This window comes from Calypte anna, chromosome 3, assembly GCF_003957555.1.
Source record: "Calypte anna isolate BGI_N300 chromosome 3, bCalAnn1_v1.p, whole genome shotgun sequence".
NCBI classification, from domain to species: domain Eukaryota; kingdom Metazoa; phylum Chordata; class Aves; order Apodiformes; family Trochilidae; genus Calypte; species Calypte anna.
Window position 1 is genome coordinate 82,236,801 of NC_044246.1, and position 21,875 is coordinate 82,258,675.

At 42.6% G+C, this 21,875-nt stretch overlaps 1 long non-coding RNA gene across 1 annotated transcript; it reads left to right on the plus strand.

The window, feature by feature from the left end:
• The first annotated feature begins 104 nt into the window (after positions 1–104).
• Positions 105–15,933, plus strand: LOC115598025. The gene is made up of 3 exons (XR_003987331.1): positions 105–173; positions 9,085–9,237; positions 15,700–15,933. It is a non-coding gene; the product is annotated as an uncharacterized LOC115598025 (long non-coding RNA).
• Positions 15,934–21,875: the final 5,942 nt, after the last annotated feature.

Here is a 21,875-nt window from a genome sequence, read left to right on the forward strand (position 1 = left end):
GCGGTGGCGGCCGCAGAGGCTCAAGGGACTTGTGGTTTCCCCGCCCCATCCCTGCGGCTCGGCGGCGGGAGGCCCCCCGGGACCGTGGGACTACAAATCCCGTCGTGCCCCGCGCGGGCCTCTCCGACTTCCGGGTTCTGATTTAAATCCCCCCTCGGAGGCTGCGGTCTGAGGTGCGGGTTAAAGGACGAGGCTGTGGGGATCGGGCGCTGCCGCCGCCGCCCGTGAGGAGTGGGGCTCGGCTCAGGGTTCCGTTCCGGAGGCGGCTGCTGGGTCCTCTGGTTGCTCCGTGGGAGAGGCGGAGGGCTTCCGTCAGCTCCCGGAGACACAAAGGGGGCAAGAGAGCTCGCTGCCTGCGCTAGGCCCCGCGGCCTGTCCGGCTCCGGCCGGGGGCAGGCGCTGAGCGGGTCATCCAGAGGCTGCGTGTCCGTAGGGCCCTTGTCTGTGTGTGAAATAAGGGCAAAGTGCGCTCAGTGGCCTCCATGATGGGGGCAGAGCAGGGAGCATGCAGGAGCCGGAGGTATAAGGCCGGTACCGGGAGGTGGCAGCTAAGAAAGGGCTCCGCGGTTCTCAGAGTTGTATCTCGGCGCAACCAACTGGTATCCTTGCAGTTGCGTAGAGAGCTGTCCTGCTTCAGGAGGGCGGTGAGGGAAGCGGTTCGAAGAACTCTTTGGTGCTTGTGGGAAGAGCAGGGTGCCTTCCTCTTCAGCTTCCTAATTGACATAAACTGAGGCGCAGTTCACCCCGGTGCAGCAGCTGGCAGGGGTTGATAGGCCCCAACATATATCTGAACTTTTCTGTGTATACTCCTATTACTTTAACTATGAACATAAAGATAGGTTGTCCTTGGGAGCTAAATGGAGAAATGTGCCTTCATAAGCTTTTAACACTTCCTTTCTCTTTAAGTGCATTTTAAAACCCCAAACAAAGCTTGCTATCATTCCGAAGCAGATTTTTGCTTTCTGTGATCAGTGTTTGGCATAGATTGTTAATTAAGCTATAGCAGCACCCAGTTGGTCTAAACACAAACCTGATGTCTCTGCTGGCAATGTGATTGTGCAATTCTCAGGATAACTGATGTTTTGAGATATGGGGTGACCTGACAGAGCTTTTCTGCCCAACAAAAATAGAAATAGTAATTAATAATTTTCTTTCTGTGACAGATAGCTCATGGTGGTGTTGGAACAATTAGGTGAAATTCTCATTTAGGTTTACCTGACATACCTTGACCTAAAACTAATTACAGAAAATAGCAAAATTATATTCCACTGCTGCTACATATTCCTCTGCTGTAGAGGAAATACTTGGAGTATTTCCTTGGAAAGGAGGCTGCTAACAAGCCTTTCTAAAACTAAGACAAGTTCTGCTTTTCCATAACATGGCTCAGGAAATGCACTCATATTATTATGGTGTTAAAATTGTCCTACTATTACTACACTGGTATAACTCCTCCTGTGAACACTCTTCTTTGGGATAATGATAACTGGTTTCCCATTCAATTAGTTTTTCATATCCATTACATTTCCCAAAGCAGGTAAGTTTCCCTGCATATGTGCAGCAGTCTTAATTATTCCTACTGAGCACTTCACCCAGGAAGACTGAGGCAAAGTTATTCTTGCATGCTTTGGATTAAGGAAACCTTGCATTTTTTCCAGCACGTGTGATGTACAGTTTAGTTCAGGATGCCCTGTATACAAATCTTAGCCACTTCTACTTGCATCTCTGTGTTGAGAAGCACATGTGTTTTAGTGTAATATTGAGGAAAAAAAAAAAAAGAATAACCATCACTTTCCCACTCAGCTTTATATTGCATATATATTCTGCATTCAGCAGCAGAAAAGGTTTGGTCACAATTAATTCATATAGCACCAGATCCCAAGGACCATTCAGGCACAATTTAAGTCTGAAGAATCAGGCAAAATTTCATCAAGATAAGCTACTGGAAAGCAAGATTTTGCTTGCTTTGTAGTACAGGCAGTGCTATAATTGTAAGCTATTGATTAGAACCATGATTGTCCTAATCAGCAGAGTTACTCAGACTTTATCTGACCTTTAATTTGTTGAGCTAAATTGAAGTCAGTCTGATTTAAGTCAATTCACAGAGCCCTTTCCAGCAAGTTAAACCAAACTAAACCAATGTAACTCTGCATGTAGACAAGCCCTAAAGCAGCAAAATCTCCACAGGAGTGACAGTGTTTGATGGTTGTCAGGGAAAGACGTGTTTTTGCTTTCATTGTGGCAGGAAACACCATCAGGTCAAGGCTATAAACCACTGGTTATGTGTTTCTTTTTTTTTTTTTACTTACTATATAACCAATTTGCCATGTTCCATTATGTGCTGGATGCGGTGCCTTTAAAATTATAAATATAGTTCTAGAATAAATAGTAGCCACAAATTGTATTAATACTGGGATTTGGAGAGCTTATTTATTGCTGGTGTGGTGCTAGATTTTATTGGATCTGCACTTCAGGCATGGCACCTGTTAATAAGACAAGTCCAGGCACAGGGCAACATTTTGACCTTTGTACAGCTCAGAATGGAGTGGAGGAGTAACCCTTTCAGTGCATTGCTTTGGGGCTGTGGTGGTAATATCACAGTGACCAAATGTTGGTCTTTATGCATTATTTTTTCTTCCCCTTCCTCTGCCACTGCTCCATTCCCCCATTGTTGGTTTTGTTGTTGTTGTGGTGGTGTTTTGGGGTTTTTTTCTGTCTTCCTCTCCCCCTTTATGTACCATTTAACTCTGCTTCCTTTTCCTTGATACATCCTCTTCATTTGATGCACACTCCACATTGCAGTCCTTTTATGCCATCTAACCATATTCCTCCTACTTCACACAGTGGCTCATTTCTCATTAACGAGCCATGCTCACAAACCAGTGACCACCAGTTAGCTGAGCTGTTTCTGGGGCTTGTTCCATCTCACCCTGATGTCATTTTTATAAGTGTCATTTTAAGAAGTGTCATTCCACTTGAATTCAGCCAAGCATTCTGAAGGTTCCCTACTGATCTGTCAGGTACCCAATGTGGTTGCAGCTTTTGTAGACAAAATGCATTGGAGGTTTTGTGTCAGGACTACAGTCAAGAGTTTGTATGGTGCCAAGTGAAAAAAAAAAAAAAGGATTAGCTGAGATGAAAAAATGGGGATTAGTGCAGGAATTGTAAGTTGGGAAGAAACAGCAAAAAGAAAAATGGAATAAATCTTTCAATCTGCTTTGCTGTACTGTCACCCAGATACTGCTGGACAAAAGGGAAGGATTCACAGGAACAGGAGAGAAGGCCAGAGGTCAGTGAAGGTCATCTCTGCTTCTTTAGCTACAGACTTAATGCTGGTAAACTGTACCAAAAAATATCATCTGACCCTGAAACACGGAGTGACCTTCAATAGGAAAAATGTGTTTCTCAGACCTAAGGTATTTCCAGCAGAACTGCAGAAGTATATTTGCTAATAAGAGAGGCACTGAAAACGTGTATTGCATCTGAAATACTCTATGTACTTCCACTCATACATATCCAGGAAAGATTAATTAAGGAGAAAGGAATTTCCAAAGCACTCTTCCACTAGCAGGAGTATAGTTGAAAATAACTGAAATCAACCCCAAATCTTTCACTGAGGCTTAGATATTTTTAGATAAGGCGTTTTAGAAGGTGTTTTATGGTATGGTTGCTTTCAGTGGCATGAGACTATGGTGAATGACTCAGGAAGTCCTTGCAATCATTTTGTAATATACAGTGGCAATGAAGTCAGAGAGAAACTAAACTTTTTACTTGGAAGGTGAAGCAGTAATAACCCATTTGAATCAGTTCACCTATATTCAGGATAATATATCCAGCCTATAAAAGGAAAATTACTAAACTCGCTGGTGTATATGCGTGAATTGTGCTAATGGACCTGGTTATAGAATAATTAGGAAGTAGTGAGTAAAATTTTGCAGCTCTGACTACTGCAATTACCTTGGCAATTTAAGGAAAGCATTCACACTGGTGAAGTGTGGATTTGTGCAATTTTCCATCCATTGTCAATCACAACCTTGAATAGATCCACCAAAAACAAAAATTAGTGAGGTATGGGGAGGGCAGTGTCTTAAGAAATGTGATGGAAATGTTACTGCAAATAAAAGGAAGACTGCCTTACATCCCAGTGTCCTGTGTACTCTTGCCCTCCATTGTCAAATATTTAAATTTATGCCTATCCATTATCTTCCTTTTTTTCTTGTAAAGAATTTACATTTTTTAACTTCATATAACCTACCTGAATTTTGGAAAAACAGCGCACCAAATGGAACCCTGCTTTGTTCTTAAAAAGATGTCACAGTGCTCTAGCAGAAAGGAAAACTAAATTTTGTATATAAAGTTTTTTTTTTTCCATATTGTTCTTTTATATCTCTGTAGGGCAATTTTTTGTAAATGATTAAAAGAGTAAAGGAGCAGCGTGACGTTACGTATTAACTGGAGAGTAGAATCAAGTCAACTAAAAATATATTGAAGTGGAATGGTGAAAAAAAATTACAGGCCAAATATTAATCATGTGAATTAAGGGCCATTGAAATCAAACGCACTTAAAGTTGTGAACTTCTCTCCAGTGTTGGAGTGGACTGGAACCTGTTTCCTCCATGAGCTTGCACAAACCTGTCAAGTAGTGAAGGTCAGGCTTTTCCTCTGTGTTGGTATCCTAGTGCACAGACCAGCATGGGACACTGACAGCAGAGGCATAGTAACTGTTTCCTACTAAATTCCTCAGGTTTAGGAGGAGGTTTGAGGCACCATTCATTCTGTTCACTCCTTAGACCTAGCCCTGTAGTTTGGTGTGCCCACTGAAAAAATGTGAACGTATTTCTCATTTTAGACCTGTTGCTTCTTTGGAAATTTTGCCTGGAAACTCAGTGGAAGCCAGCTGAAAATTTTGCTTTTATAAACTCAAATTTTCTATAAAAAACAACAAAGAACTGAGGACTTGAATTAATACTTTTATTTTACCAAATGACTTACTGAGGGTCCAACTTCTCTGTCACTATCTTACCTGTCTTTTCCATCCTTTTCGTATTTTTAAGATACTCCTACTTATGTTTTATTCAAAAAACCCTCCCTTCTCTCTCTCCAGCTAATGTCCCTGCTTTCAGAGGTGAGTATGTAGGTTCATTGTGCCACCTCTACACACCTACTCTTACCCTTCCTCTACACTTTTGACAGACCCATCCCTCTGCTTCCCCATCTCTGCCTGCCTCTGCCAAGCCCACACAGTACCTCTCACTTAGCCTACCTTTTCTCTTCATAAAAGAACAAGTTGATGACCATGTTCTGTAGGCAAAGTCCTTCCTTTTTCTTTCTTCACCACCACAGGTAATCCTGTTGTCCTCTGAGCTCATTTGCTCCCTTTTCTGTACCATATGAATGCTGGTTTTAGACTGTGTTTGTTCTCATGTTAAATATTTCCAGTGACCCATTTCCCCACCTCAGACCTTGTTTCTGAAGTTCTTTAACAGACTTAGGTCACCTCTAGCCTGAAGATGCTCATATAATTTATCAGCTTTCTAGAAGTTTCTCCCAGGAAATCTTTAGCTTAGCCTTTCCACTCACTTTCTCTGTTCCACAGTCCAGCAAATAAAGTTTTCACTACCCTGCTCCCCTCTTTTCCTCTCCAAGCGGCAGGATCTCCCCACACTCTGCCCCTTCTTGTGTTGTTCATCCATGCTGTTCAAGGCCTCACCTTCAGGGTCTGGCATGGTTGTGCTGCTGCCTTAATTCAGGATTTGTGTCTTTGCTCCCACACGTTCAGGTCCAGCCCAGCTTTCGTCTAATCCCTTCCTTCCTTTCCTCCAAGGGCTTTCATTCATGCTGCCCTTTTTGTTTAAGCCCGGAGCAACTGCGCCCATCTTGTGAACCAAATCCACGCCGTCTTCTTTCTTATCTCCCCATAGAACATACTCCTGCCATAAAGCCTGTCCAGCCTGGATTCCTCTGCTGAAATATATCCAGTTCCTCTTTAATAAAAACAAATCCTGATTCAAAACAAAACAAAAATAACCGAGCGAGAGACTGACTATGCAATTAATTTTTGCCAGTTGCTTTCTGCCAAGAGCAACATGCTTGTTCTTATCCCACTCCTTAGGGTTGTCCTCCCCATGTGCCTCCTGTTTGTCCTTTTGTTTTGTTATCAGCTTTTGAGTCCTTCCTGAAGGCTCCTGGAGCTCATGTTGGAGTGATGTGAGGAGCAACTCCACAGCAGCGAGCCGGGCTTTGCCAAGGTGAAAGTTCTGTGGAAGGGAAATCAGCCTTTTGTTTTAATATTATTTAATAAAGCCTGTGCACAGCTCCAGCACAGCACTCTGGTTTTAATTAATAAGAATTAGCATATACATCTACATATACTCTTTCCCCCCCCCCCCTTTTGTGGGCTCAGCTACTTTGAAGAAAAACCTCTTTGTATGCCTTCCTGGTTATGCTATATATCTCGACGTGAAAAACCCCCAAACAAATATAAAACCAAAAACCCAAGTAACTTCCAACTCCCACGCAAACAAAAGGCTTAGCTGCTGCCGGTGGCAGGGAGTGCTGGGAGCAGCCCTTCCCGCCTGCTGAGAGGAGTCAGCTTCCAGCCCCTGTCCCCTGCTCCTGGGGAGCCGTCCAATTCCCAGCCCCCTCATCCCTTCCTCTCCCTGCCTTTGCACAATCCCCACTGCAGTGACTTCCCAGTCCTAATTGGAACCTCTGGGCATTATTGTATTATTATTATTTAATAAACAACCACATAAAACATTGGTTGACATTTAAAGAAGTGTAGAGAAAGGAAAGCTCTGACTCGTAGACTGTTCTATTTTCCTGTTGACTTGGGTGGAAGCAGGAGCAGGTTTTCTATACAATACCCATGCTTGCACAACACATGCTGACCTTTAATGTTTTAGAAAGGGCATTACTAATGTGGCCCCGGTGTGGATGGGAGGGCCAGACCTACTGCATCTGTCAATCCTTGTTGCACCATAAACTGCAAATATAGAGACACATCCTGGACATTCCCAAATAAAATGCACTTACAGCTTTTTCGTGCCAGAGCTATGATAAGCAAGGATTCGGCATCATTTTCTGCATTGTTACCCCCAGCATGTCCTCTCAAGTGGTTATCTGAAGCTCGCAGCCATCAGGATGCGATTAAGAAGAATAAATGGAAAAGAGAGTTTTATTTTTGCATTTGATTGTAAGTTTGAGACTTTTTCAGAGTGAGAGTTATCATGACAAAAGAAAACGTGGTGTCCTTGAAGTGAATGCAGAGGAGCACAGCTCGTTCAATAAGGTTTTGAAAGAAAACAAAGAGCTGAGGGCCAGAGCTGACTCGTTTAGAAACAAGTATAAAACGAGACAGGATTGAAAGTGCTTAAAATACTTCGGTGACAAGCAACAAAGAAGCATCTGTTACTAGAATTGATTGAATTAAGGAAGGGGAGAGGATATCTTGAGAACTTTTTTTTTAAAGTAGAGGTTTGATGTGCAAGGAGTATAAGACCAAAATTCTCTTGGGCCACGACTGGTGCCCTGAGTCGGCATGTCTTTTCCTTGAAGAAAGTGAAAACTAGATGAGAGTGAGTATGTACACCTTTATTATCCTTTTTCATTTTGGATCAAAGAAGAGAAATTCTTGGGGCTGCCAGCTTCCCACTTTCCCGCAGTGAGTCTGAAGTGTGGGCTGGGTTTATTTCTCTCAGTTAGGCAATGCCTCTAAGACTTAAAATTATTAGACCCTATAATGGACTTCTTGTGAGATCTGAATCTTATTTACTGGTTTGTGTGTGGCATAAATGTTTTTAAAGTATTCAAAAGGAGTGAAACATTCTTGCCTTTATAAAAATTATGTACATACATGCTTTAATTCTAGGGACTTCATCCCTTATTCTTCCCACCATTTCATTACATGTTCGCTCTCCTGTATTATATATTAAAAGCTTCATGCAGTGGCTCACTTGCATTTACATATGTGGACTGTAATAATTCTGTGATGTTGCTTAGAACTTCTGTATGAACATGTTATATGGAGACAGTGTGGGTATGACAGATGTATTGCAGATTTTTCATAGATAAACGCAGTCAGTGAATGCAAATATGAACTAATTTGTGTGCGAGTTTTAATATCTAAGCAGCACTTTAAGTGCATAACACCTGTAACCACAACTGTCAGTGCAATCAGGGAAACTAGTTTTAAGGCATTTGTGCTGATTTAAAAATGCCAGACTTTTAAATATTTCATCTAACATGGTGGAGATGTGTTCATCCCCTGGCAGGTATTTAAGTGCATAAACTATGTTATTAAAGAATACAGACTTTATTACAGCTGATATACCAAAGTCCTTGTGAAAACAAGTACCATAGTGGTGAAGACTGCTTCATGAAGCAACCTGTGGCTTTTAAAGATATTATGGAAATCTGACCATGAAATGGATTAGAAAGCGCTGGTTCGTTTTCTCGAGGAGTTGGGTGTTGAACATAGAGAATTTTTTTGGATTTGCGTGAGTGGCCAGGTAGCCAGTAATAGGTTTGGTCTAGGTGCAGTGAGCTCATAGGAAAGGCACTGCAGAGACATATAATGTAAGGAGAAAACAGAGCCTGTTTGAATATGGAGTGGAGTAATCTGTCCCTGAAAGGAGCTCAAGTGACTGCTTTTTCTAACAATACTAAGAAAAGAACATAATTAAATTGTTACTGAAGATGTAGAGAAGCAATATATTCTGTAAAGTTTTGTGGTGCATTTTATCAAAACTGTTCATGTTACAAAAAGGAGAGATACATTAAAGACTTTAAACAACAAAAAGGCAAAAATAAGCCTTTCAGCTTTTCTTTATTCATGAATACAAATGTTTGCTTGCTTCTGTATTTGGTGAAGGTAAAGTTGTCTTGTAATGGCCTAGGTAGAGGCAGATGTTTCCTAGGCAGAGGGTTCAGTTACGACATGTGAAAGAAGTTCATTCTGAATTCATTGCAAGCCCACCTGCTTATTCTAAGTAACATCATATTTGTAGCTGTTATAGTGCTAGATGAAGAGTTATGTTTTGAAGACAGAGGAAACAAAATTCTCTTTATATTTGCATTTCTTTACAGCTTAGTCCAAGTGGTTTATTAATGGAAAATCAGAAGAAGACTGTCTTCAAAATGGCCACTAGACTGAAGAATCTGGGCTGGGAGCATCTGTACCTCCCTGTTTGAAAACCTTGCCTGTTCTCTGTTGCTCCTGCAGAGTACCTGGAAACATTGGTAAAAGACAAATTACATTAGTTCCATTGTATTTTAGAAACTCTTTTGTCTGTATAACATCAGGATGATGTCAGAGGTTGATTATATGTTAGGTTGTTCCAATATGAACAATTAATTTTGGGGAAAAAGCCAGTGAGGACCCTGTCAGACACTGAACAATGTTTTTTGTTTTCATGCACTGAATCATCAGTGTTTATAGGCCTCCAACATGTAAATCACCCTGAGGTAATCTGGAAGGGAAGGATATGAATAAGCCAATTAAATTGGCAAAGAGCCTAAGGAACACCCTGTTTAGGGATAAAATCACATGTGTGTCCTAGTGCCAGTAGTTTTGGAGAAGGAAACAGAGTTAAAATCTTTGTTCATTTCTTTGCAGAGAGATATTATTTAAAAGACTTTAGTCTTTTCCTTTTGAATATGTGAACTCAGGTGACTGAGATAAAGCAATAAGTAATGTGTTTTCTGTGAGTAACTTTTATTTTGATGACAAAGAAGGATGTCATCCAGGTTGCAGAGGGTGTAGGAACCAGTTGCTTCATTTATGGTAATTATTTCATACTCAGTTTCATGATATGAGCATTCAAAGGACTGAATTGCCCTTTATCTTTCCAAATGCCTCCTTTCCTCCTCCTTTTCTTATTTTGTTTTTTTTTTAGGAGTCAAAATTTTCCATCAGGAAGCCTTCTCCACCCAACTCAACTGTTCCTAGCATACTTTAAGGTGCTCAGTATCTAAATAACAACAAAACTAACTACTCTCTTTGTCCTCTTCCTACCATCTGCCAGACCTGTGCCTTCAAAGGTGTGATATAATGGGGAAGAAAGGTAGAGATGAAGAAAACTTTTAATTGAAAATTGTGCAGAGGAAGGAGTATTTCCATTCTAAGTTTATTTCTTCACAACATAAATGGGTTCTTTTTGTGTTTTTAAGAAGCTTGCTGGGTTTGCTGAAGACTACTACAAGTTTCTGACATCCAACCCCTATCTTTGAAATTGTAGGCCACTTCTTATCAGGAAAGTAGCTGACTCTAGAAGAAACAACACCTTGGATATGCCTTCACTGGAGGAAAGGCCCAGACAGAACTGATGGCTGAGATCAGACACTACGTGGGAGTGGATCATTATGACCTCCCCAAGTGTAGAAGCTGTAATTGGCATTTGTATGTTAATAAGCATCAGAGAATTTAACCATAAACAGAAATCCTTAGGAAATCCAGAGTCACCAGTTACACTGCTCACAGAACGACTTGTTGAAGGGCAGCTTTTGGGCATTTTTCAGACATCATTAAAAGTATGGGAGGTAGAACCCCCCGATTTTTTCCTCCACATAGCCCATCACCTTTGGATTTCTGGAATCATGTTCCTGGTTTAAAGGGAAGTAACTGCCTGAGAACAAAACCAGCCAGAGAGCAACATGGGGTCACTGGAGGTGCTATCCAGCAGCCCTCTAGATGGCTTGGAAGTAGCAATGCTGGGAGATCACAGATACAAATACAGAGGCTGGCAAAGACCCAGATAAACATAGTTGTTCAAGATGGTTTCAGCGCCTCTCACCTAACCCCAGCCATCTGATAGCTCAGCATTTAGCCCACACCAGTCTTTACTCCCTAAGGAGACAAAGAGGCACCTTCCAGGAACAATTTGGTCCAGCCCAAAATAGCTATGAAATGGGTATGATGAATCCTTTGTCTGTCTGTCTGTGCTGTGTGCTGAGGAGGCCTGGATGTCCATCTGAATTTTTTAGACAGCTAGAATTCAGTGAGGTGAATCCCAACCTTAGTGTTCAGCTCCTGGGCAGTCTGACCATATGTTTCTGGCAGCAGAACAAACTCCCATTTCTAGATGATGGCTGGAAATTCTGCTCCTTATATTCTGATCCTTGGTGGTTCAAGGATCCCTTCTGTTTTGAGCTAGAACTGGAGGTTCACTCAGCCTCTTGGGCAGGTCTCTGGCTCTTACTCTTACTCACTTTCAAGCATTCAGGCACTGCTCAGAGCAGTGGAAAGAAACAGGAATTGCTGCTTTCACTTCTCTTGTTGGTGCATGGGTCCTGCAGAGGAACAGGAACCAAACTAAGGTCAAGCAGGGTTTAAAGGAACAAGCTAATGTTTGGTATAAGATGAAAAAAATACATAAGCTGGCCAGGCCTTTAACTTCAGAGCACTGTATGTAAACTGTTGCCAGTTCTTCAGGAGAAAAAGGAATTCTGGAAGGCCAGGCTGCATGAAATACAGAGCCCATGACACAGCATGAGCCCCTCTGTCTCTATAGACAGCTTTCCAGAATCAGTGTGACCTTACTGCTGCCCTTGTTAGTCTGAAATATGTAGGACAGCTGGAGGACATAGTTCATCATTTATCAAGGGTAAATACAGTTCTGGAGGGGAACATGGAGGTGAAAAGTGTTTTGCACACAGCATTTGCTTGCATGTTGTAACATGCTGCTTGGAAAAAAACCAGAACACTTTGTCTTCTTGTAACATGGTGAGAGACTCCTTATCATAACCTTGTAAGGAGTTTCAAGTGCATTCATGAATAGGAAGATGATTAAGATGACACATCAAGGTTTTCTGAATACTTATTATTCCTATTCAGCTGCATCCTCATATTTTTCTTAGGTTTCATTCCAAAGCAACATGTTTCTAATCTCCAGCGTGATTGGTAGACCACATCCTTTCACTCCTGGTGGCCCAGCTTGCTGTGAAACTCAAGCAGAGCAGTAAGAATGTAAGTTGAAATGAGGGGCTGCCAGAGCTAAATCAGCTAATTTAGCTGAAAGGAGGATTCTATTGTTCTGAGCAGTTGCTGTGACAAAACCCAAGGCTAAAAATGAAGCAACCTGACTAAAAAGTTCAGTGGGAAAGAAACTAAACAGGGGATGTAGGTGAGAAAGATGGCTGTGTAGCTGGGGAACAGTTGGAAGTCTTGCTCTGAACACATCCATAAATCATCATGCTAGGTAGGGTATTTTCTCTTTCCCCAAGGCTGGGAGTCTGCTTTGGCCACAGCTGCTTCTCTTCAGCAATCCATTAGAGCTCCAAGACTGGGTTTTGAGCAGGCTGTGTAGGAAGGATGTAATACTTCTTTCTTGCTATGCAGCTGAAGAGTTAGGTTTATAGCCTGAGTGTTGTGCCTTTTTTTTTTTTTTTTTGAGGAGAGGACTCGTATTAATTACCCTACATCTAAGGAAATCTAATTTCAGAGCACAAGGACACAGAGCAAAAAGCAACCCTGATTTTTCTGGTGTTCCAGTGATAGTATCAGTGCAGAGATTTGTGTCACAGGGGCTGCCTCTGGGCCTTCTTGCCACCAGGATTGTTAACACGGGGCAGGAATACAACTGAGACCAGTGGCTTCAGTGACAGGCACCAGGGGAGTATAGGTGGTATCTTTGGGCTGAAGGGTTGCAAGACACAGTGCATGGACTGAAAGTTTTACCTGGTGTCTCCTTGCTTCTAGGGCTGTAAATTAAGTGCTGAGCATACAGAACACCAGTGCAAGTTTCACCACACTTGTGAAGCTATCTCTGATGGTTCCCCTTTCTTCAAAGTGTTTTACACTCCCTGCAAAGCTCCCTTGGGGTATGCCTGGTATGGGCATGCCCAGTGCAAAGGAGGTAGAGGTAGTAGAGGGTAGGTTAAATTTACATTGTAGCCTCATTTCCTTGATTTGACAGGGCAGCCAGAGAAATCCCAGAAGCCGTGTATCTTGAGATTTACTCAAAGTCAGCTACAAAGAACACATGAAAAAATGGGTATGTTTCTTGACATGGCCACCCTGACTGGTGTGAAATAGGTTGGATATTAGAAAGAATTTCTTTACCGAGAAGGTAATCAGGCATTGGAATGGGCTGCCCAGGGAAGCAGTGGATTCTCTGTCCCTGGAGATATTTAAAAAGAGACTGGATGTGGCACTCAGTGCCATGGTCTGGTAACTGCAGTGGTAGTGGATCAAGGGTTGGACTTGATGATCTCAGAGGTCCCTTCCAACCCAGCCAATTTTATGATTCTATGAAATACAACCTTTCCTCTCTACTTTTCCAGCTCAGCCCCCTATTCCTACTCCCTCAGCTCTGTAGCCCCAAGGACCCACTGAGCACCTGCGCCTTGCTGTCTGGTGCCCTCTGGTGCTGCAAATACCTGTCCAGGCTGTGTCCCTATGCAACTGGGAGTCAGCCTGTACTCCAGAGGAGGACTCATGAACTGATATTGGCTTTTTCCCCATTACAGCCTGGCTGTTGCAAGGACCCTCCAGTATGCCATGGCACAGGTGACACTTGCCTGGTAGGGGCAAAAAGCTAGTTCTAGCTTCTGTAGTCCTGTTTCAGTCCTTAAGTTGGGAGAGTGGAAAGCAGTCAGTCTCTGTTCCTCCTTCCACCTGAAATATCAGCCCCTCCTCCAAGTACCTCTGCCTTACTTTACTTCCTCCCCTCTTCCAGCTTAAGCCCTCTAACTTCTTTCACCTCGATATCATCCATCCTCTTTTATTAGTTATCTTGACATAGTTTTCTGTTCTTACTGCAGGAAACCTTTCTTCCTCCTCCAAGATACAGCTCCTTTTCCCCTAGGATGCTATTCCCACCACAAAGAGTCTCTGATCCTGCTCCAGACACCTCATATTGCAGGGCCCATGGCTGGTGAATGACTGGAATGGTGAATGATTATACATGCTTAGATCCATTGTTCATAGAACATTATCTTTGCTGTCCTTCATCATATATCTAATTAATCAATGGTAATTGATTGATTGAAGGTGGCTCTCTAGCCCAACAATCTCTCAAGTCTGACATAGCCACATGCCTATCATTCTCATGTATCTGCCCAGAGAATGTATTAACACAGAATGTAACCTACAGAAATTAGAGCCTCTCCTAAATTAGTTTGTATGAATTGGCAGGGCTCATTTCTCTGGACTAAAAGAAAACTGGTGACAGAGGAAGATAATAATGACAGCTCACAGGTCATTCTCTTGGGTTTGGTCCAAGTAGGTTTCAACCTTACAGGGAATGAATGGATCACTTGGTGACCACAAATGGCACACTAATGGTAGGTTCTTAACTGCAAGCCTGCATCCACATGCCTGTGCCCTGTTCAGCTTAGTGGTTCCTTCCTGAGATGGTGAAACACTGCTCATGATGATGTTGTCATAGTGCTGCACAGTACAGGCAGTAGGTAGGGTTCAGTTTAGAGGAGCTAGGACTGACCAGTCCTGGTTGATTCACAGCTTGCTCTGTGTCTTTTGTGAAACCCTGGCAACTGAGCCCTTCTTTTCTGCTCCAGCACTTGGCTCAGATTGCCCAGCTTCCTCTCATTAGGTTCTTTTTGACTAGCCCAGTTGCTGGACTTTCTGAGCTCTAGGCAGATGACAGGGTTTCCATGGTGGTGGAGCTGTGAGTATCTGCTGTAAGGAGGGACCATCTTCACCTACTATGTGGGCTGAAACACAGTGAGTTGCTCCTTTGCATTCTGGTTACCCCCAGAAGTCCATTTGGTGTGGACTCTGTTGGCATGACCTGAGGACCATTAGCCTAAATTTCAGTTCTCTGCTACAGTGAGCAATTACAGGAAGCAAGCCCCAACTTTTTTTTGGTTTTTGTTTTGACAAATCACTCATGGGAACAGTTGAACTGTTTAAACAGAAAGATACCTGCTTCAAACTCAACCAAACCAACCCCCCAAACCCAACAAACAGGCAATGAGCTGTAGGCAGGTATTAGGCTTGAAACTTCTGAGCTGGAACTGATAAAGGATTGGCAGAGCTGTAAGCAAACTGAAAGTGGGACCTTACAAAGAGAAGTTGGGCAATCTTCAAAAAAGTGGTGCTACCAGTCCTGTCAATGAATACTTAGATACTGGCCCTTTCAGATTGCAAGTCCCTTGATGCAGTGTTCACTGATGAGTCATTTAGGAGATCACTAATTGAAGGAGAGAAAATGGCTTGCTGTGGCCTGCAGCCATTATGAGCTGCAAATTTTTTTTTAAGAGAGGTTTGTTGCAATCTCTTCTATTTTATGCAGGTGGGGTGTGGCTCTCCCATTCCTGGCAAAGTGGCTGGTGCAGCCTTTGATTGGGAAAATATGGGTCCTGTTGCATGACAAGCCAGGCTTCCCCTGGGGGGGGGGGAAGTAACCTTCTTCCTCTCCAGCACAGCATTAGGGGTGTGACAATTCCCTGAAGCACAGTGGAACCCCACAGAAATCTGACAGCTTTATCCAGTTTGTAGTTATATGGCTGCATCTCACAAAAACACCTGAATCATGTGTCACACTATCCAGCTAGCTACATAAACACAACCTGATTTTTCTTAGGATCTTAGCCTTATATTCTCAGGTTATGCCTCCTGGTCCTTTTTCATTACAGGTCTTGTGACCCTCACTCCTTGTAATTATTTGGGTTTTGTGTGAAAGCTGCTGTGTTCAAATTCCTCACCAGAAGTGACACTGTTGCTCTTTGTTCATATTAAAGTGTGAATACCTGATGTTTCTTTGGCTGTGATGCTTTAGAGAAGTCATTCTTCGTGCTGGATGAGAGGGACACTGCATTCAGCCCCCAGATGACAGAGCATGGACAGGCAGCAACCTTGCAGCTGTGCCTGTGGCTGGTGAGACAACCCCTACATCTCCTTGTTTCCTTTTTGCCTTTCCACCACTCTGGCTTCCTGGATCCACTTGCTTTGCCAGCTACAGACTGCCCAGTCAGCTCTGCCAGAAGCCTGGGGTCAGGGAGCAAAGTGACTCTGGCTCTGTCCTACAAGGATGGGACACATGGACTTAGTTTAGTGGAGGCAGCAAGGAGAGGGTAGTCTGGTGAGTATTCACAGGCACACTGCATCCACTCTAGCAGGCTGAAGAAGAAATGCACCTTCCTTATTTATAGGAAGGTGGAGGTTGCTGTATGAGGTCAAACTGATCTAAGTCTGGAGTCCTGCTTCAGGCAATGATGAACAGTGGCTCCTAGAGGAGGTGCAAGAAATGCTGAAGTGGAAAAAAAATTAAAATCACTCAGACATCTCTTATAATCCTACTGGTAGGATCTCTAGTTAACTACATCAACAACTAGTGACCAGCATGAAATGGGAAGGATGGAGGCTTTATAGTGAACTATTCCAAATGATGTCCTACATGATCCCTCTCACTTGGCTGAAGCAAGTATTTAGAAAGAATTATAAGCCCCCCGTTCAGTTCCTTCTGAAATATATAACAAACACCTTATTGTTATCAAACTACAGGATCAAACCTATATCAAATTATTATCCCACACAATGTGCAATAAATGTCATGACTAAGAGTTAACAGTGCATCAAAAAGTATCATCTCTCAGGCTTGTTAGCAGGCTTGATGTGAACTGAACCAGGCTGTCATCTGTCTTCAGCAACAATTCAACAACTATTCTGCATATAATTATTTTCTGTCACTGTACACTACAGGTGAAAAATGCAGGTGAACAGTATTCTACACTCACAGGTACGTAATTGGTTATATTAAAAAGTACTGCAAGAGCAAGGCATTTGTTTTTCACTTTTAAGAATTTGAATTAGGAGATCTTATTACCCAGAATGAGGATGTGTCTTGCTTGGTGAATACAATGGCAAATGGGTTCTTCAAATACCTAATTCACAAGCATTCCAAGGACTGACAGTTCAGCAGCACAAGGCAGATGTGCTGTTCCTAGAAAGCTTCTGACTCAACTCTATCTTGTATCTGTCAGTGATTGCATAGCATGGCAGTTACAATTGGACATAAAGATGCTTCTTTTAACAAACAGGAGAAGCTGGGCAGAAGCACCAGGATGGAAATGGGGTGTAGGGGTGCCAGGGTGGATAGTCACACCTGGTCAGGGCTGTGAGATCAGTGATACTAGTAGGGTGATCAGGTCTGCAGAGGAAAAATCTCGAGTTTCTTGTCATTGTTGTGATAAGAAAGAAGGATGCACAAGGATGATAAGCTTGATGGGCAATCACCAAGACAAAAAGGGAAAGATAACACTGCATCCTTTCTATTTCTTTAACTTGTAGTTTGCTTTTCATTCAGTTAAAAACTTTATGTAGGAAAGCACTGGCTGCAGCACTTTGACATATCAGACGTGGTGTGTAGACTTCGGTGGTTTTACAGACATTGTGTGACTGGTGGGAGAGAGAATGAGTTATCAACGGGTAGCCAGCAGCCTGAGGAGATGTTCTTGAGATTTGTGTGCTTCCATGTGCATCTCCGCAACTCCACTCTGTCTGCTGGAGATAAAGGATGGAAAAAGGGCAGGACTGTGCTCTATTTATGAAAGTGATAGTGACATCAGGACAAAAATACATGATTCCTGTACTTCTTGAAGCTGGAGATTACTCATGGGATATTACTAGGGCATGATGTAGAGATTTTAACAAGTGGGTCTAAAAATTTCATCAAAAGTCTGTCTTTTGGAACCCACGGACCTACTCCTATTTTCAAAATTGTGGAGTTACTGACAACTTCAGCTATTCTTCTTCCTGGTCTTATTTTGTGAATGAAATAGGACTTGGCCATTCAGGCTTTGAGGGAATTGTTCTGCTTGCCTGACTTGATGTTCTGCAGAACGAACTACTAGGATGGATTGTCTGCTTTTCCTGTCTTTTGTTTGAAGTTATTTAAAATTATCAAATATCTGCAGATGCTTAAGCCATCAAAATATAAATAAATGGGAATGAAATTTTTCTGTTAAATGCCTCCTTCCTTCTCACTCAGCCTGCTGGTTGGAGTTTCCTTCCTAGCATTCAGCTCCCTGCACCAAGTCTGTTTGTAAAGGCCTCCCTCCTGCCTCCCAATGCCTCCTTGGGGAGTGAAAAAATCTGCCAAAATTATCCTAGAAGGAGATTATGGCTTCACTGATGAAACACCTTGGTGCTGATGCATGCAAATGGTGCTTAGTTTCAAACATAGTTCCAAGGGAAAAAAATGTTCCTCCTGCCAAATATGAGTGGGTTTCCAAGTTGAAATGTTTGCTGATGTTATGAATGGGTCCCGTTGGTAAGATCTCTTCCTCAAGCAATTCCAGTTGCTTTGGTCTTATTGCCCACTTCTGTTGACAGCCTTTTGGAGGGAGCAGAGGAAGTCATGAATGCAGAAGTGAATCTTCATTAATTAGTTCTTTTTTCTTTTTCCCAGCACATGAATGGCCTTGGTGTCTTGCTGTAACTTAATTGTGTGGACCAGAATTCAATTCACATAATTTTCTGGCCTTAAATGTTTGAAATTCAGAGCTATTCCAGAGAATAATTTTATTTCATAACAACCTCTTTTCCCCCATTGGCTCTTACTCTCAGTGCCATGAATGTTTCTTGATTATCTCTCATTCAGCTGTATACAGGAGTAAACCTGAGCTATTCTTTGGGTAGTAAGATGGTTACTGGCAGTCAGTAACCACTTTTGGAACTTTTGAACACTTTTGGAATAAGATCATTTGTAGAACAGAAACATAAAGAAGCTTGGGAGCCTGTCAGGGACTTCCCTGCAAAACAGTGTTCTAATTCTTCCATTTTGTAGTGCAGAGAGATCCAGCTGCTTGACAACCCCAAATAACCCTGAAGCCTTGAGCAATATAACTTGATTTCCTGCTGTGCTTGAGATGATCAGTGTCCTGGACTACACATCCCAGGATGTGGCTTTTCTCTCGAGTCTGTTCTTTATAGGGTTGTAGGCTTGAGGGAGCACCTTCTGCACTGCTGGAAGAATTGACTTCATGTTTAAAGAGTTCAAAAGAGCACAATAGCTCTTTTGAGCTAATCTGGGCTGATCTGTGGGGCATGTCTGCATGTACATGGCATGACCCCTGAGCAGAGGCTGTCACCTATGGGCCTCTATTTGGAAAAGCATTGTAGGAATGCTACCAAGAAGTGGCTGCTGGGGACAGCTGTGTCCATGCAGTGTTTTTGGGTGGACATCCACTTCCTCTTAAACAAGTGAGCAAGTGCCCAGAAAGGCAGATGGATGCTGCACTGCCAACATCACTTCCTGAGCATTGCTCTGTCTGTAATCAACATCTGCTGTGGACTTTCAGCATAAGGTCACTTTGTCTGAGTAAGCAACTACAGCATGTGAAGCAGCAATGGATTTGGAAAGCGAGACAACTGAAAAGCCTCATACTTTCATCTCTGGCAAAGCCCAGGGGCTTGATTATTATCCAGTGGAAAGGGCTGAGATAAATGAGTTTGCAGAAGCAGGGAACTAGCTCAAAGAGCTCAGGCTGAAGGTGGGTTAGAGTGAAGGCTGAGAGAGTGCACCTTCCTCCCATGATAATAAGGTCACTCATCAGTGAGCCATAGAGTCCTCTCTGTGCCTGACACTTTATAGGCCTCACAGGCATTTTCTAGGAGCAGACAGGAATTTTTCTTTGCATAGACTTCTGCCACCTCGTTGGAAGCTGATCAAACCCATTTTATTAAAAATCATAATTCTAATGTTTTTATACTGATTAAGAACATTGACTTGGCTAACTGAGCAAGGGTTGTTGCTCAGCTGCTTCATGCTGGAAAAGCTTTGATAGGACTGAGTGGGATACTCAGTTTAAGATACTCTATAAAATGAATTTTGTTGATAAGCTTATAAACTGAATTTGAACCTTGCACAGGCTCCAGAGAGAAGGAATAAACAACTCAATTTATATTCTCTTCAGATACACACCAAGATGTCCCTTTAACCTTCCATTATTTTACTTAGGGGGTCAAACTCTTTTTTAAACTGTTTGAAATTATTTGTCCAGATTAGCTGTCCATGCTGAAGATTGAGAGGTTTCAGGGTGGCTCTCAAGTGCCCTGAAGCCAAATATAATGAATGAGTTTGGTGTTTTACTTGGAGGCAAAAAGCTGAATGAGCTGTAGAGCTGCCAGACAGTCACAGTTCATTCACACAAAGCTGAGGATAATGTGCCTCTCCTGATCCCAACATGGAAATGTTGCAATAGCTCATTTTAAGGGTATTTGTGACCAGTATCTTCCCTCTGTTGTTACTTACTATCCTCTGTAGCTATACACAGTGGTGAATTGCAATTAGAAAACAGTGGTGTCTAAAAGGAAACCCTGGGGAGCATGTAGGGTTCATCTCTTTTTGCTGGGGCTGGTGACCAACTTGCAGGGGATCAAGTGTAAGCAAGATTGGGTGGTTATCCTGTTAAATCTTCCTGTCCAATCCATGTCAGAGTAAGTTCATAGAGTAAGTCTGAACGGTTTGGTAACTGCTTGAGTAATTATTCATCACCACTGGTGTGTGCAGCATGGATCCCATCACAGGCATCATGGAGAGTCTGAGGCTGCTGCAAAACCCAAGCATGAAGGAATCAACTCATTGAGACAGTGATGGGGCCTCTGCCTGGGAGAGATGTTCTGCAGACTAAGGTTGTGATCTGTCTGAACACAAGTGTCAGTATTTTACCAGAGGAGTCATCCAGCTGATGTGTAAGTCTCACAGCCATAGGAAAAGAGAGACTTTTCTTTGTATTTTCTCAGGGCAGAGGGCTGGAAGTGAGAAACCTGGAGCTGGCTCTGTGATGGCATTCTGCATACCTGCAGGCAAGTCACTCCTCATCCTGCTGCTCTTACAGTCTCCCCATGTCTGCTCTGAAAGGTAATTGCTGAGACCCAGGAGCACCCTGAGCTGTCAGTCATTCTCCCTTCACTGCTTCAAAACAGTTCCACTTAATTTAGAATAATAAAGGGAATATTTTTAAAATCTGGCTTAGAGTTCATGCCCTGTGTATGTGCATCTGCCTCTTCATCTGTTCCAGTGACTTCTGACCGTGATGCCCAACTCCAGAAGTTGAAGAGGCCTCAGAAGTATGGGGGTCTCAGCAATATTGAAGTTATAATAAATTTCCAGAAAATTGGGAGAGAAAATAATTCAAATATTGCACTTTCTGAAAGAGAAGTCTTACCAGAGAATCCTTGTAGTAGAGGATCCCAATGCGGAAAGAGAAGAGGGAGATAGAAGGACATAAGAGACCAGGATTCATTTGTTCATTCTATTACACACATTCATTTTATTTTGTGTTCTCTTTTCATTTTCTCAAAACTCCTAAAACCTAAACCTTACTTAGGATTTGCACTATAAGTTACTATAGCCAAAAATTCCTCCCAGTAGCCCTTAGTTGCTTTGAGCAGGGTATTCAGACAGGACCAGCTGTCACTCAATGAGTCTCTAGCCAACAGAGGTAAAACATAAGCAGCAAGAGCACTGAAGGTGCCAAGGGAACAGGTGAGATAGGAGCTGGAGAAGGCCCATTCATCACCTGTTTTCACCATATGCTAAGGGGATGAAATAATGTATGTCTAAATCAGAGACAAATTGCAAAGAAATGGGGCCCCATTTCTTTGGAGTAAAGGTCTTTTGCTCCTAACCTATCCCCCCTGGCATTGCCTTTTTAGAAATAGCCATGGGAAATGCCATCAGAAATGAATCAGGTTCTCCAGGCCTTCTGAGGGCATTACTGACTTCTTCACATGCTCCCATCCAGGAATCACAGACTCCCTGAACACTCAGTTGCCACCTGAATAGCTTTACTCTCATCCTACTCTCTTCATCACACATTATTTTATTCTAGCCTGCCTTGAAATAACAAGGCTTAATTGGCAATCTGGCCCTGATTTACTAATCTCTCCTTCTGCAAATGCACTTCTTCTG